The sequence below is a fragment of the Equus asinus genome, unplaced genomic scaffold (assembly GCF_041296235.1).
Source record: "Equus asinus isolate D_3611 breed Donkey unplaced genomic scaffold, EquAss-T2T_v2 contig_290, whole genome shotgun sequence".
NCBI classification, from domain to species: Eukaryota; Metazoa; Chordata; class Mammalia; order Perissodactyla; family Equidae; genus Equus; species Equus asinus.
Window position 1 is genome coordinate 32,501 of NW_027224950.1, and position 17,512 is coordinate 50,012.

Below are 17,512 nucleotides of genomic sequence, written 5' to 3' on the forward strand. Positions count from 1 at the left end.
GGCGCGGCGGCAACACGGCCCGCCCCACCGCGGGGAGGGCCGCCCGCGAGACACAGCCAAGAGGCACAGGCGGAGCATCCGCCGCGTCACGGAGACCCCGACACCGCCCACGCCACGAGGCACGGGGCGGGGGAGCGAGGTCGGGCCGGATTCCGCACCCCTGCCGCCTCCCACACGCCACTCGCAGCGGGGGAGAACGGGCGAGGGGACCCGCGGGCAGAGCGAGAAGAGCGGTCCCGTTCGCCATGAACGTCCGTCCCTCGTCTGGCACGGCTTAGGCCCGGCCCGGGAGAGCACAGCATCACCACATCGGTCGGCAGCATAACGCGAGGGACCCCCGAGCAAGGGAAGGCCGGCGAGGACAGCGAGCGGAGGAGCCTGCTTCAGCCTCACCGACCCCTCTCCTCCTCCAGCAAGCGCGGGCGACCACCCCAGGACGAGAACGCCTGACACGCACTGGCACGGAGCCGGTGGGATGGGGTAAGTCGCGACCGCACCCGGGTGCCGGCGGCAGGGAGTGCACGTGGTAGAGGACCCCGCGCCCCTAACCCCGCCGCCCTCGGGTACCAGAGACCGGAGGTGGCACCACGGTCGTGGGGGCGCCTGGAACGCACAAGAGCCGGCGCGCAGGCCCCAGCGGGCGGCTCAAGCGGCGGGGGTGGAAACGGGCGTCCGGTTCTCGGCCAGAGCCCGGAGCCCTCCCCGCACACGCATCCAGGCACCCGGAAGCTCTCGGGCGACTGTCACCCGAGCAGAGCGTGTCAGCACTTACCTGGCGGCACAAAACCACCCATTCGGGGGCAAGAATCGCCGCGCCCGGAGACGGGGCCCACCCACGGATCACCAGGGGAACCCCTGGATCACGGCCACGGCCACCAGACCCCAAGCACGACCCCATCGCCACCAGGCCCGGAGCTCCCGGGGCCATCTGGTCGACCCCAGAAGCGTGGCGGCAGGGGGAGCCGGGGACAGCCTCCCTGGGCCGCCCGCGCGGGCCGGGACCGGTCGGTCCCTCCCTCTGAGTCGCCGGGTCAGGACTTAGAAAAGAATTCCGCGGAGGCGCCTCCGGCGACCGGGCCCGGGGCGGGACCGTGGCTCCCGTCCCTCAGCCGGGGCTCCACCTACGCCTCGAGCCGGCCCCCTCCCGCCTCCGGACAAAGACGCGACCCGCGAAACTCGGAGAGAGAAGTCCGGTCCGACGGCCCGGACCCACCCCGGGCACGCGTCCGGGCCGGGGACGCCCTCCCCGGCCCGCCCTCGAGGGCTCCCGGGGCCGGTCCACGCTCTTCTCCAGGGCGGGACTTGGAAAAAAAAACTGCCACGGAGGAGGAGGCATCCGAGGACCGGGCCCGGTCCCCACCGCCAGAGCCGGTCGACTCGGAAGACCAGTGGGGAAAAGGCCAGCCCGGCGGCCGAGCCCGTCGCGCCCTCCACGGGCCTCCCCCGCAAGGCCCCGGCCGGTCGCCCACCTCCGGAGCGGGGCGCGGAAAGGGGATCGGCGACGCGGAAGGCCCGACCACCGGGCCGCCCTCGGGACGACGGCCGGGCACGGGACGAGCTCCCTCGCCCGTTCCCCCGCGGCGGCCCCCCACCCCCTCCCGGGGACGGAGGGGCACCGGCGGCTGCTGGTCGACCCGTCCGGGAGGCCCCACACCCCGGCCGGCACCGGGCGGCGCGGCGACAGCCACCTCCCTCAGTAGCCTGCACCTCCAATCTCCGGCGAGCGGGCGTCGCGCTCACGCCCCGGCGCCACCGGGCCAGATCCCGCCAGCGACGCCGGCCTCCCGGGACTCTGCCTCGGTCACCGCGGCCGAGTCCCGTCCCTTGGCCCGCGTCGCCGGAGCTCCGGAGGAAAGAGACGATATAAAAGCGGCCGCCAGGTGGCACCCGGCGACCGACGACCGCCTCAGCGGGACGGAGCCGGAGCGCGGGCCCGCCGGGGAGCACAGCCGGGCCGCCGGGCCGCCCGATCCCGTCCCGGAGCCCCCTCGGACCCAGCCTCCCGGCCCAGTGCGGCCCCGGGGCGTCCGCCCGCGGGCTCCCGGCCGCCAAGGCGCAGCCCCAGCCGCAGGAGGGGGACTCGGAAAAGGTTTCTCGGGCGATCACCGGGAAGGGGAAGGGGAGAGTTCCCCCCAGAGAGGCCAGGGGGCGGCCCGGGCCGGGCTGGGCCGGTGCGGCCGGGAGGCCGCCGCTTCCCGGAGCGGCTGGAGCGCCCCCGGGGTTCCCGGGAGGACTTAGAAAATCAGGGCGGGCGGGGACGGTCAAACCGAAACCAGGCACGTCATCCGAGAAGGACCGTGATGACGGGAGGAGGAAAGCTTTCCAGTCCAGAGGGCCTGTCGAAGGCAGGCGGAGAGTCTACCCGCTGAAACTGACGAAGATGGGCAAAAGAAGCTAGCTCAGGCGCCGACATTTAAGGAAATAAAAAAAAAAAGCACGAGGGCGTGGAGAAATGGGGAAAAATCAACACTGAGAAATCTACCCTCTGAAACCGACGAAGATGGGCAACAGGGGCTAGCTCAGGTGGCAATTTTTAAGGAAAAATGAAAGGAAGTGCGTGGAGACCTGGGGAAAAAGCAACACGGAGAAATCTACCCTCTAGAACTGAGAAAGAAGCGCAACAGAGGCTAGCTCAGGTGGCAATCTTTAAGCAAAAAAAATAAGATAAAAAAATACAATAGCGAGGAGACGCGGTCAAAAAGCAACCCTGAAAAAGGTACCCTCTGAAACTGAGGAAGCAGGGCAACAGTGCCTAGCTCAGGTGACAATCTTTAAGCAAAAGAAACACACAAGGGCGTGGGGAGCTGGGGAAAAGGCAACACTGAGAAATCCACCCTCTGAAACTGACGAAGATGGGCAAGAGAGGCTGGCTTCAGGTGGCAATCTTTCAGCAAAAGAAACACACAAGGGCGTGGGGAGCTGGGGAAAAGGCAACACTGAGAAATCCACCCTCTGAAACGGACGAAGATGGGCAACAGAGGCTAGCTCAGGTGGCAATCTTTAAGCAAAAAAAATAAGATAAAAAAATACAATGGCGAGGAGACCCGGTCAAAAAGCAACCCTGAAAAAGGTACCCTCTGAAACTGAGGAAGCAGGGCAACAGTGCCTAGCTCAGGTGACAATCTTTAAGCAAAAGAAACACACAAGGGCGTGGGGAGCTGGCGAAAAGGCAACACTGAGAAATCCACCCTCTGAAACGGACGAAGATGGGCAACAGAGGCTAGCTCAGGTGGCAATCTTTAAGCAAAAGAAACACACAAGGGCGTGGAGACCTGGGGAAAAAGCAACACGGAGAAATCCACCCTCTGAAACTGAGGAAGATGGGCAAGAGAGGCTGGCTTCAGGTGGCAAACGTTAAGCAAAAGAAACACACAAGGGCGTGGAGACCTGAGGAAACAGCAACACGGAGATATCGACCCTCTGAAACTCAGGAAGATGGGCAAGAGAGGCTAGCTCAGGTGGCAATCGTTAAGCAAAAACAAAACCCAAAGGCGTGGAGACCTGGGGAAAAAGCAACCCTGAAATATCTACCCTCTGAAACTGAGGAAGATGGGCAAGAGAGGCTGGCTTCAGGTGGCAATCTTTAAGCAAAAGAAACACACAAGGGCGTGGAGGCCTGGGGAAAAAGCAACACGGAGAAATCCACCCTCTGAAACTGAGGGACATGGGCAAAAGAAGCTAGCTCAGGTTGCAACCTTTAAGCAGAAAAAAAACACAAGGGCGTGCAGACCTGGCAAAAAAGCAACAGTGAGAAATCTACCCTCTGAAACCGACGAAGATGGACAACAGAGGCTAGCTCAGGTGGCAATTTTTAAGGAAAAATAAAAGGAAGTGCGTGGAGACCTGGGGAAAAAGCAACACGGAGAAATCTACCCTCTAGAACTGAGAAAGAAGCGCAACAGAGGCTAGCTCAGGTGGCAATCTTTAAGCAAAAAAAATAAGATAAAAAAATACAATGGCGAGGAGAGCCGGTCAAAAAGCAACCCTGAAAAAGGTACCCTCTGAAACTGAGGAAGCAGGGCAACAGTGCCTAGCTCAGGTGACAATCTTTAAGCAAAAGAAACACACAAGGGCGTGGGGAGCTGGCGAAAAGGCAACACTGAGAAATCCACCCTCTGAAACGGACGAAGATGGGCAACAGAGGCTAGCTCAGGTGGCAATCTTTAAGCAAAAGAAACACACAAGGGCGTGGAGACCTGGGGAAAAAGCAACACGGAGAAATCCACCCTCTGAAACTGAGGAAGATGGGCAAGAGAGGCTACCTCAGGTGGCAATCCTTAAGCAAAAACAAAGCACAAAGGCGTGGAGCCCTGGGGACAAAGCAACCCTGAAATATCTACCCTCTGAAACTGAGGAACATGGGCAAGAGAGGCTAGCTCAGGTGGCAATCGTTAAGCAAAAACAAAACCCAAAGGCGTGGAGACCTGGGGAAAAAGCAACCCTGAAATATCTACCCTCTGAAACTGAGGAAGATGGGCAAGAGAGGCTGGCTTCAGGTGGCAATCTTTAAGCAAAAGAAACACACAAGGGCGTGGAGGCCTGGGGAAAAAGCAACACGGAGAAATCCACCCTCTGAAACTGAGGGACATGGGCAAAAGAAGCTAGCTCAGGTTGCAACCTTTAAGCAGAAAAAAAACACAAGGGCGTGCAGACCTGGCAAAAAAGCAACAGTGAGAAATCTACCCTCTGAAACCGACGAAGATGGACAACAGAGGCTAGCTCAGGTGGCAATTTTTAAGGAAAAATAAAAGGAAGTGCGTGGAGACCTGGGGAAAAAGCAACACGGAGAAATCTACCCTCTAGAACTGAGAAAGAAGCGCAACAGAGGCTAGCTCAGGTGGCAATCTTTAAGCAAAAAAAATAAGATAAAAAAATACAATGGCGAGGAGACCCGGTCAAAAAGCAACCCTGAAAAAGGTACCCTCTGAAACTGAGGAAGCAGGGCAACAGTGCCTAGCTCAGGTGACAATCTTTAAGCAAAAGAAACACACAAGGGCGTGGAGACCTGGGGAAAAAGCAACCCTGAAATATCTACCCTCTGAAACTGAGGAAGATGGGCAAGAGAGGCTGGCTTCAGGTGGCAATCTTTAAGCAAAAGAAACACACAAGGGCGTGGAGACCTGGGGAAAAAGCAACACGGAGAAATCCACCCTCTGAAACTGAGGGACATGGGCAAAAGAAGCTAGCTCAGGTTGCAACCTTTAAGCAGAAAAAAAACACAAGGGCGTGCAGACCTGGCAAAAAAGCAACAGTGAGAAATCTACCCTCTGAAACCGACGAAGATGGACAACAGAGGCTAGCTCAGGTGGCAATTTTTAAGGAAAAATAAAAGGAAGTGCGTGGAGACCTGGGGAAAAAGCAACACGGAGAAATCTACCCTCTAGAACTGAGAAAGAAGCGCAACAGAGGCTAGCTCAGGTGGCAATCTTTAAGCAAAAAAAATAAGATAAAAAATACAATGGCGAGGAGACCCGGTCAAAAAGCAACCCTGAAAAAGGTACCCTCTGAAACTGAGGAAGCAGGGCAACAGTGCCTAGCTCAGGTGACAATCTTTAAGCAAAAGAAACACACAAGGGCGTGGGGAGCTGGCGAAAAGGCAACACTGAGAAATCCACCCTCTGAAACGGACGAAGATGGGCAACAGAGGCTAGCTCAGGTGGCAATCTTTAAGCAAAAGAAACACACAAGGGCGTGGAGACCTGGGGAAAAAGCAACACGGAGAAATCCACCCTCTGAAACTGAGGAAGATGGGCAAGAGAGGCTACCTCAGGTGGCAATCCTTAAGCAAAAACAAAGCACAAAGGCGTGGAGCCCTGGGGACAAAGCAACCCTGAAATATCTACCCTCTGAAACTGAGGAACATGGGCAAGAGAGGCTAGCTCAGGTGGCAATCGTTAAGCAAAAACAAAACCCAAAGGCGTGGAGACCTGGGGAAAAAGCAACCCTGAAATATCTACCCTCTGAAACTGAGGAAGATGGGCAAGAGAGGCTGGCTTCAGGTGGCAATCTTTAAGCAAAAGAAACACACAAGGGCGTGGAGGCCTGGGGAAAAAGCAACACGGAGAAATCCACCCTCTGAAACTGAGGGACATGGGCAAAAGAAGCTAGCTCAGGTTGCAACCTTTAAGCAGAAAAAAAACACAAGGGCGTGCAGACCTGGCAAAAAAGCAACAGTGAGAAATCTACCCTCTGAAACCGACGAAGATGGACAACAGAGGCTAGCTCAGGTGGCAATTTTTAAGGAAAAATAAAAGGAAGTGCGTGGAGACCTGGGGAAAAAGCAACACGGAGAAATCTACCCTCTAGAACTGAGAAAGAAGCGCAACAGAGGCTAGCTCAGGTGGCAATCTTTAAGCAAAAAAAATAAGATAAAAAAATACAATGGCGAGGAGACCCGGTCAAAAAGCAACCCTGAAAAAGGTACCCTCTGAAACTGAGGAAGCAGGGCAACAGTGCCTAGCTCAGGTGACAATCTTTAAGCAAAAGAAACACACAAGGGCGTGGAGACCTGGGGAAAAAGCAACCCTGAAATATCTACCCTCTGAAACTGAGGAAGATGGGCAAGAGAGGCTGGCTTCAGGTGGCAATCTTTAAGCAAAAGAAACACACAAGGGCGTGGAGACCTGGGGAAAAAGCAACACGGAGAAATCCACCCTCTGAAACTGAGGAAGATGGGCAAGAGAGGCTACCTCAGGTGGCAATCCTTAAGCAGAAAAAAAACACAAGGGCGTGCAGACCTGGCAAAAAAGCAACAGTGAGAAATCTACCCTCTGAAACCGACGAAGATGGACAACAGAGGCTAGCTCAGGTGGCAATTTTTAAGGAAAAATAAAAGGAAGTGCGTGGAGACCTGGGGAAAAAGCAACACGGAGAAATCTACCCTCTAGAACTGAGAAAGAAGCGCAACAGAGGCTAGCTCAGGTGGCAATCTTTAAGCAAAAAAAATAAGATAAAAAATACAATGGCAAGGAGACCCAGTCAAAAAGCAACCCTGAAAAAGGTACCCTCTGAAACTGAGGAAGCAGGGCAACAGTGCCTAGCTCAGGTGACAATCTTTAAGCAAAAGAAACACACAAGGGCGTGGGGAGCTGGCGAAAAGGCAACACTGAGAAATCCACCCTCTGAAACGGACGAAGATGGGCAACAGAGGCTAGCTCAGGTGGCAATCTTTAAGCAAAAGAAACACACAAGGGCGTGGAGACCTGGGGAAAAAGCAACACGGAGAAATCCACCCTCTGAAACTGAGGAAGATGGGCAAGAGAGGCTACCTCAGGTGGCAATCCTTAAGCAAAAACAAAGCACAAAGGCGTGGAGCCCTGGGGACAAAGCAACCCTGAAATATCTACCCTCTGAAACTGAGGAACATGGGCAAGAGAGGCTAGCTCAGGTGGCAATCGTTAAGCAAAAACAAAACACAAAGGCGTGGAGACCTGGGGAAAAAGCAACCCTGAAATATCTACCCTCTGAAACTGAGGAAGATGGGCAAGAGAGGCTGGCTTCAGGTGGCAATCTTTAAGCAAAAGAAACACACAAGGGCGTGGAGGCCTGGGGAAAAAGCAACACGGAGAAATCCACCCTCTGAAACTGAGGGACATGGGCAAAAGAAGCTAGCTCAGGTTGCAACCTTTAAGCAGAAAAAAAACACAAGGGCGTGCAGACCTGGCAAAAAAGCAACAGTGAGAAATCTACCCTCTGAAACCGACGAAGATGGACAACAGAGGCTAGCTCAGGTGGCAATTTTTAAGGAAAAATAAAAGGAAGTGCGTGGAGACCTGGGGAAAAAGCAACACGGAGAAATCTACCCTCTAGAACTGAGAAAGAAGCGCAACAGAGGCTAGCTCAGGTGGCAATCTTTAAGCAAAAAAAATAAGATAAAAAAATACAATGGCGAGGAGACCCGGTCAAAAAGCAACCCTGAAAAAGGTACCCTCTGAAACTGAGGAAGCAGGGCAACAGTGCCTAGCTCAGGTGACAATCTTTAAGCAAAAGAAACACACAAGGGCGTGGGGAGCTGGCGAAAAGGCAACACTGAGAAATCCACCCTCTGAAACGGACGAAGATGGGCAACAGAGGCTAGCTCAGGTGGCAATCTTTAAGCAAAAGAAACACACAAGGGCGTGGAGACCTGGGGAAAAAGCAACACGGAGAAATCCACCCTCTGAAACTGAGGAAGATGGGCAAGAGAGGCTACCTCAGGTGGCAATCCTTAAGCAAAAACAAAGCACAAAGGCGTGGAGCCCTGGGGACAAAGCAACCCTGAAATATCTACCCTCTGAAACTGAGGAACATGGGCAAGAGAGGCTAGCTCAGGTGGCAATCGTTAAGCAAAAACAAAACACAAAGGCGTGGAGACCTGGGGAAAAAGCAACCCTGAAATATCTACCCTCTGAAACTGAGGAAGATGGGCAAGAGAGGCTGGCTTCAGGTGGCAATCTTTAAGCAAAAGAAACACACAAGGGCGTGGAGGCCTGGGGAAAAAGCAACACGGAGAAATCCACCCTCTGAAACTGAGGGACATGGGCAAAAGAAGCTAGCTCAGGTTGCAACCTTTAAGCAGAAAAAAAACACAAGGGCGTGCAGACCTGGCAAAAAAGCAACAGTGAGAAATCTACCCTCTGAAACCGACGAAGATGGACAACAGAGGCTAGCTCAGGTGGCAATTTTTAAGGAAAAATAAAAGGAAGTGCGTGGAGACCTGGGGAAAAAGCAACACGGAGAAATCTACCCTCTAGAACTGAGAAAGAAGCGCAACAGAGGCTAGCTCAGGTGGCAATCTTTAAGCAAAAAAAATAAGATAAAAAAATACAATGGCGAGGAGACCCGGTGAAAAAGCAACCCTGAAAAAGGTACCCTCTGAAACTGAGGAAGCAGGGCAACAGTGCCTAGCTCAGGTGACAATCTTTAAGCAAAAGAAACACACAAGGGCGTGGGGAGCTGGCGAAAAGGCAACACTGAGAAATCCACCCTCTGAAACGGACGAAGATGGGCAACAGAGGCTAGCTCAGGTGGCAATCTTTAAGCAAAAGAAACACACAAGGGCGTGGAGACCTGGGGAAAAAGCAACACGGAGAAATCCACCCTCTGAAACTGAGGAAGATGGGCAAGAGAGGCTACCTCAGGTGGCAATCCTTAAGCAAAAACAAAGCACAAAGGCGTGGAGCCCTGGGGACAAAGCAACCCTGAAATATCTACCCTCTGAAACTGAGGAACATGGGCAAGAGAGGCTAGCTCAGGTGGCACTCGTTAAGCAAAAACAAAACCTAAAGGCGTGGAGACCTGGGGAAAAAGCAACCCTGAAATATCTACCCTCTGAAACTGAGGAAGATGGGCAAGAGAGGCTGGCTTCAGGTGGCAATCTTTAAGCAAAAGAAACACACAAGGGCGTGGGGAGCTGGCGAAAAGGCAACACTGAGAAATCCACCCTCTGAAACGGACGAAGATGGGCAACAGAGGCTAGCTCAGGTGGCAATCTTTAAGCAAAAAAAATAAAATAAAAAAATACAATGGCGAGGAGAGCCGGTCAAAAAGCAACCCTGAAAAAGGTACCCTCTGAAACTGAGGAAGCAGGGCAACAGTGCCTAGCTCAGGTGACAATCTTTAAGCAAAAGAAACACACAAGGGCGTGGGGAGCTGGCGAAAAGGCAACACTGAGAAATCCACCCTCTGAAACGGACGAAGATGGGCAACAGAGGCTAGCTCAGGTGGCAATCTTTAAGCAAAAGAAACACACAAGGGCGTGGAGACCTGGGGAAAAAGCAAGACGGAGAAATCCACCCTCTGAAACTGAGGAAGATGGGCAAGAGAGGCTACCTCAGGTGGCAATCCTTAAGCAAAAACAAAGCACAAAGGCGTGGAGCCCTGGGGACATAGCAACCCTGAAATATCTACCCTCTGAAACTGAGGAACATGGGCAAGAGAGGCTAGCTCAGGTGGCACTCGTTAAGCAAAAACAAAACACAAAGGCGTGGAGACCTGGGGAAAAAGCAACCCTGAAATATCTACCCTCTGAAACTGAGGAAGATGGGCAAGAGAGGCTGGCTTCAGGTGGCAATCTTTAAGCAAAAGAAACACACAAGGGCGTGGGGAGCTGGCGAAAAGGCAACACTGAGAAATCCACCCTCTGAAACGGACGAAGATGGGCAACAGAGGCTAGCTCAGGTGGCAATCGTTAAGCAAAAGAAACACACAAGGGCGTGGAGGCCTGGGGAAAAAGCAACACGGAGAAATCCACCCTCTGAAACTGAGGAACATGGGCAAAAGAAGCTAGCTCAGGTTGCAACCTTTAAGCAGAAAAAAAACACAAGGGCGTGCAGACCTGGCAAAAAAGCAACAGTGAGAAATCTACCCTCTGAAACCGACGAAGATGGGCAACAGAGGCTAGCTCAGGTGGCAATTTTTAAGGAAAAATAAAAGGAAGTGCGTGGAGACCTGGGGAAAAAGCAACACGGGGAAATCTACCCTCTGAAACTGAGAAAGAAGCGCAACAGAGGCTAGCTCAGGTGGCAATCTTTAAGCAAAAAAAAATAAAATAAAAAAATACAATGGCGAGGAGAGCCGGTCAAAAAGCAACCCTGAAAAAGGTACCCTCTGAAACTGAGGAAGCAGGGCAACAGTGCCTAGCTCAGGTGACAATCTTTAAGCAAAAGAAACACACAAGGGCGTGGGGAGCTGGCGAAAAGGCAACACTGAGAAATCCACCCTCTGAAACGGACGAAGATGGGCAACAGAGGCTAGCTCAGGTGGCAATCTTTAAGCAAAAAAAATAAAATAAAAAAATACAATGGCGAGGAGAGCCGGTCAAAAAGCAACCCTGAAAAAGGTACCCTCTGAAACTGAAGAAGCAGGGCAACAGTGCCTAGCTCAGGTGACAATCTTTAAGCAAAAGAAACACACAAGGGCGTGGGGAGCTGGCGAAAAGGCAACACTGAGAAATCCACCCTCTGAAACGGACTAAGATGGGCAACAGAGGCTACCTCAGGTGGCAATCCTTAAGCAAAAACAAAGCACAAAGGCGTGGAGCCCTGGGGACAAAGCAACCCTGAAATATCTACCCTCTGAAACTGAGGAACATGGGCAAGAGAGGCTAGCTCAGGTGGCACTCGTTAAGCAAAAACAAAACACAAAGGCGTGGAGACCTGGGGAAAAAGCAACCCTGAAATATCTACCCTCTGAAACTGAGGAAGATGGGCAACAGAGGCTAGCTCAGGTGGCAATCTTTAAGCAAAAGAAACACACAAGGGCGTGGAGACCTGGGGAAAAAGCAACACGGAGAAATCCACCCTCTGAAACTGAGGAAGATGGGCAAGAGAGGCTACCTCAGGTGGCAATCCTTAAGCAAAAACAAAGCACAAAGGCGTGGAGCCCTGGGGACAAAGCAACCCTGAAATATCTACCCTCTGAAACTGAGGAACATGGGCAAGAGAGGCTAGCTCAGGTGGCACTCGTTAAGCAAAAACAAAACACAAAGGCGTGGAGACCTGGGGAAAAAGCAACCCTGAAATATCTACCCTCTGAAACTGAGGAAGATGGGCAAGAGAGGCTGGCTTCAGGTGGCAATCTTTAAGCAAAAGAAACACACAAGGGCGTGGGGAGCTGGGGAAAAGGCAACACTGAGAAATCCACCCTCTGAAACGGACGAAGATGGGCAACAGAGGCTAGCTCAGGTGGCAATCGTTAAGCAAAAGAAACACACAAGGGCGTGGAGGCCTGGGGAAAAAGCAACACGGAGAAATCCACCCTCTGAAACTGAGGAACATGGGCAAAAGAAGCTAGCTCAGGTTGCAACCTTTAAGCAGAAAAAAAACACAAGGGCGTGCAGACCTGGCAAAAAAGCAACAGTGAGAAATCTACCCTCTGAAACCGACGAAGATGGGCAACAGAGGCTAGCTCAGGTGGCAATTTTTAAGGAAAAATAAAAGGAAGTGCGTGGAGACCTGGGGAAAAAGCAACACGGGGAAATCTACCCTCTGAAACTGAGAAAGAAGCGCAACAGAGGCTAGCTCAGGTGGCAATCTTTAAGCAAAAAAAAATAAAATAAAAAAATACAATGGCGAGGAGACCCGGTCAAAAAGCAACCCTGAAAAAGGTACCCTCTGAAACTGAGGAAGCAGGGCAACAGTGCCTAGCTCAGGTGACAATCTTTAAGCAAAAGAAACACACAAGGGCGTGGGGAGCTGGCGAAAAGGCAACACTGAGAAATCCACCCTCTGAAACGGACGAAGATGGGCAACAGAGGCTAGCTCAGGTGGCAATCTTTAAGCAAAAAAAATAAAATAAAAAAATACAATGGCGAGGAGACCCGGTCAAAAAGCAACCCTGAAAAAGGCACCCTCTGAAACTGAAGAAGCAGGGCAACAGTGCCTAGCTCAGGTGACAATCTTTAAGCAAAAGAAACACACAAGGGCGTGGGGAGCTGGCGAAAAGGCAACACTGAGAAATCCACCCTCTGAAACGGACTAAGATGGGCAACAGAGGCTACCTCAGGTGGCAATCCTTAAGCAAAAACAAAGCACAAAGGCGTGGAGCCCTGGGGACAAAGCAACCCTGAAATATCTACCCTCTGAAACTGAGGAACATGGGCAAGAGAGGCTAGCTCAGGTGGCACTCGTTAAGCAAAAACAAAACACAAAGGCGTGGAGACCTGGGGAAAAAGCAACCCTGAAATATCTACCCTCTGAAACTGAGGAAGATGGGCAACAGAGGCTAGCTCAGGTGGCAATCTTTAAGCAAAAGAAACACACAAGGGCGTGGAGACCTGGGGAAAAAGCAACACGGAGAAATCCACCCTCTGAAACTGAGGAAGATGGGCAAGAGAGGCTACCTCAGGTGGCAATCCTTAAGCAAAAACAAAGCACAAAGGCGTGGAGCCCTGGGGACAAAGCAACCCTGAAATATCTACCCTCTGAAACTGAGGAACATGGGCAAGAGAGGCTAGCTCAGGTGGCACTCGTTAAGCAAAAACAAAACACAAAGGCGTGGAGACCTGGGGAAAAAGCAACCCTGAAATATCTACCCTCTGAAACTGAGGAAGATGGGCAAGAGAGGCTGGCTTCAGGTGGCAATCTTTAAGCAAAAGAAACACACAAGGGCGTGGGGAGCTGGCGAAAAGGCAACACTGAGAAATCCACCCTCTGAAACGGACGAAGATGGGCAACAGAGGCTAGCTCAGGTGGCAATCGTTAAGCAAAAGAAACACACAAGGGCGTGGAGGCCTGGGGAAAAAGCAACACGGAGAAATCCACCCTCTGAAACTGAGGAACATGGGCAAAAGAAGCTAGCTCAGGTTGCAACCTTTAAGCAGAAAAAAAACACAAGGGCGTGCAGACCTGGCAAAAAAGCAACAGTGAGAAATCTACCCTCTGAAACCGACGAAGATGGGCAACAGAGGCTAGCTCAGGTGGCAATTTTTAAGGAAAAATAAAAGGAAGTGCGTGGAGACCTGGGGAAAAAGCAACACGGGGAAATCTACCCTCTGAAACTGAGAAAGAAGCGCAACAGAGGCTAGCTCAGGTGGCAATCTTTAAGCAAAAAAAAATAAAATAAAAAAATACAATGGCGAGGAGACCCGGTCAAAAAGCAACCCTGAAAAAGGTACCCTCTGAAACTGAGGAAGCAGGGCAACAGTGCCTAGCTCAGGTGACAATCTTTAAGCAAAAGAAACACACAAGGGCGTGGGGAGCTGGCGAAAAGGCAACACTGAGAAATCCACCCTCTGAAACGGACGAAGATGGGCAACAGAGGCTAGCTCAGGTGGCAATCTTTAAGCAAAAAAAATAAAATAAAAAAATACAATGGCGAGGAGACCCGGTCAAAAAGCAACCCTGAAAAAGGCACCCTCTGAAACTGAAGAAGCAGGGCAACAGTGCCTAGCTCAGGTGACAATCTTTAAGCAAAAGAAACACACAAGGGCGTGGGGAGCTGGCGAAAAGGCAACACTGAGAAATCCACCCTCTGAAACGGACGAAGATGGGCAACAGAGGCTAGCTCAGGTGGCAATCTTTAAGCAAAAAAAATAAAATAAAAAAATACAATGGCGAGGAGAGCCGGTCAAAAAGCAACCCTGAAAAAGGTACCCTCTGAAACTGAGGAAGCAGGGCAACAGTGCCTAGCTCAGGTGACAATCTTTAAGCAAAAGAAACACACAAGGGCGTGGGGAGCTGGCGAAAAGGCAACACTGAGAAATCCACCCTCTGAAACGGACGAAGATGGGCAACAGAGGCTAGCTCAGGTGGCAATCTTTAAGCAAAAGAAACACACAAGGGCGTGGAGACCTGGGGAAAAAGCAAGACGGAGAAATCCACCCTCTGAAACTGAGGAAGATGGGCAAGAGAGGCTACCTCAGGTGGCAATCCTTAAGCAAAAACAAAGCACAAAGGCGTGGAGCCCTGGGGACATAGCAACCCTGAAATATCTACCCTCTGAAACTGAGGAACATGGGCAAGAGAGGCTAGCTCAGGTGGCACTCGTTAAGCAAAAACAAAACACAAAGGCGTGGAGACCTGGGGAAAAAGCAACCCTGAAATATCTACCCTCTGAAACTGAGGAAGATGGGCAAGAGAGGCTGGCTTCAGGTGGCAATCTTTAAGCAAAAGAAACACACAAGGGCGTGGGGAGCTGGCGAAAAGGCAACACTGAGAAATCCACCCTCTGAAACGGACGAAGATGGGCAACAGAGGCTAGCTCAGGTGGCAATCTTTAAGCAAAAAAAATAAAATAAAAAAATACAATGGCGAGGAGAGCCGGTCAAAAAGCAACCCTGAAAAAGGTACCCTCTGAAACTGAGGAAGCAGGGCAACAGTGCCTAGCTCAGGTGACAATCTTTAAGCAAAAGAAACACACAAGGGCGTGGGGAGCTGGCGAAAAGGCAACACTGAGAAATCCACCCTCTGAAACGGACGAAGATGGGCAACAGAGGCTAGCTCAGGTGGCAATCTTTAAGCAAAAAAAATAAAATAAAAAAATACAATGGCGAGGAGACCCGGTCAAAAAGCAACCCTGAAAAAGGCACCCTCTGAAACTGAAGAAGCAGGGCAACAGTGCCTAGCTCAGGTGACAATCTTTAAGCAAAAGAAACACACAAGGGCGTGGGGAGCTGGCGAAAAGGCAACACTGAGAAATCCACCCTCTGAAACGGACGAAGATGGGCAACAGAGGCTAGCTCAGGTGGCAATCTTTAAGCAAAAAAAATAAAATAAAAAAATACAATGGCGAGGAGAGCCGGTCAAAAAGCAACCCTGAAAAAGGTACCCTCTGAAACTGAGGAAGCAGGGCAACAGTGCCTAGCTCAGGTGACAATCTTTAAGCAAAAGAAACACACAAGGGCGTGGGGAGCTGGCGAAAAGGCAACACTGAGAAATCCACCCTCTGAAACGGACTAAGATGGGCAACAGAGGCTACCTCAGGTGGCAATCCTTAAGCAAAAACAAAGCACAAAGGCGTGGAGCCCTGGGGACAAAGCAACCCTGAAATATCTACCCTCTGAAACTGAGGAACATGGGCAAGAGAGGCTAGCTCAGGTGGCACTCGTTAAGCAAAAACAAAACACAAAGGCGTGGAGACCTGGGGAAAAAGCAACCCTGAAATATCTACCCTCTGAAACTGAGGAAGATGGGCAAGAGAGGCTGGCTTCAGGTGGCAATCTTTAAGCAAAAGAAACACACAAGGGCGTGGGGAGCTGGCGAAAAGGCAACACTGAGAAATCCACCCTCTGAAACGGACGAAGATGGGCAACAGAGGCTAGCTCAGGTGGCAATCGTTAAGCAAAAGAAACACACAAGGGCGTGGAGGCCTGGGGAAAAAGCAACACGGAGAAATCCACCCTCTGAAACTGAGGAACATGGGCAAAAGAAGCTAGCTCAGGTTGCAACCTTTAAGCAGAAAAAAAACACAAGGGCGTGCAGACCTGGCAAAAAAGCAACAGTGAGAAATCTACCCTCTGAAACCGACGAAGATGGGCAACAGAGGCTAGCTCAGGTGGCAATTTTTAAGGAAAAATAAAAGGAAGTGCGTGGAGACCTGGGGAAAAAGCAACACGGGGAAATCTACCCTCTGAAACTGAGAAAGAAGCGCAACAGAGGCTAGCTCAGGTGGCAATCTTTAAGCAAAAAAAAATAAAATAAAAAAATACAATGGCGAGGAGAGCCGGTCAAAAAGCAACCCTGAAAAAGGTACCCTCTGAAACTGAAGAAGCAGGGCAACAGTGCCTAGCTCAGGTGACAATCTTTAAGCAAAAGAAACACACAAGGGCGTGGGGAGCTGGCGAAAAGGCAACACTGAGAAATCCACCCTCTGAAACGGACTAAGATGGGCAACAGAGGCTACCTCAGGTGGCAATCCTTAAGCAAAAACAAAGCACAAAGGCGTGGAGCCCTGGGGACAAAGCAACCCTGAAATATCTACCCTCTGAAACTGAGGAACATGGGCAAGAGAGGCTAGCTCAGGTGGCACTCGTTAAGCAAAAACAAAACACAAAGGCGTGGAGACCTGGGGAAAAAGCAACCCTGAAATATCTACCCTCTGAAACTGAGGAAGATGGGCAACAGAGGCTAGCTCAGGTGGCAATCTTTAAGCAAAAGAAACACACAAGGGCGTGGAGACCTGGGGAAAAAGCAACACGGAGAAATCCACCCTCTGAAACTGAGGAAGATGGGCAAGAGAGGCTACCTCAGGTGGCAATCCTTAAGCAAAAACAAAGCACAAAGGCGTGGAGCCCTGGGGACAAAGCAACCCTGAAATATCTACCCTCTGAAACTGAGGAACATGGGCAAGAGAGGCTAGCTCAGGTGGCACTCGTTAAGCAAAAACAAAACACAAAGGCGTGGAGACCTGGGGAAAAAGCAACCCTGAAATATCTACCCTCTGAAACTGAGGAAGATGGGCAAGAGAGGCTGGCTTCAGGTGGCAATCTTTAAGCAAAAGAAACACACAAGGGCGTGGGGAGCTGGCGAAAAGGCAACACTGAGAAATCCACCCTCTGAAACGGACGAAGATGGGCAACAGAGGCTAGCTCAGGTGGCAATCGTTAAGCAAAAGAAACACACAAGGGCGTGGAGGCCTGGGGAAAAAGCAACACGGAGAAATCCACCCTCTGAAACTGAGGAACATGGGCAAAAGAAGCTAGCTCAGGTTGCAACCTTTAAGCAGAAAAAAAACACAAGGGCGTGCAGACCTGGCAAAAAAGCAACAGTGAGAAATCTACCCTCTGAAACCGACGAAGATGGGCAACAGAGGCTAGCTCAGGTGGCAATTTTTAAGGAAAAATAAAAGGAAGTGCGTGGAGACCTGGGGAAAAAGCAACACGGGGAAATCTACCCTCTGAAACTGAGAAAGAAGCGCAACAGAGGCTAGCTCAGGTGGCAATCTTTAAGCAAAAAAAAATAAAATAAAAAAATACAATGGCGAGGAGACCCGGTCAAAAAGCAACCCTGAAAAAGGTACCCTCTGAAACTGAGGAAGCAGGGCAACAGTGCCTAGCTCAGGTGACAATCTTTAAGCAAAAGAAACACACAAGGGC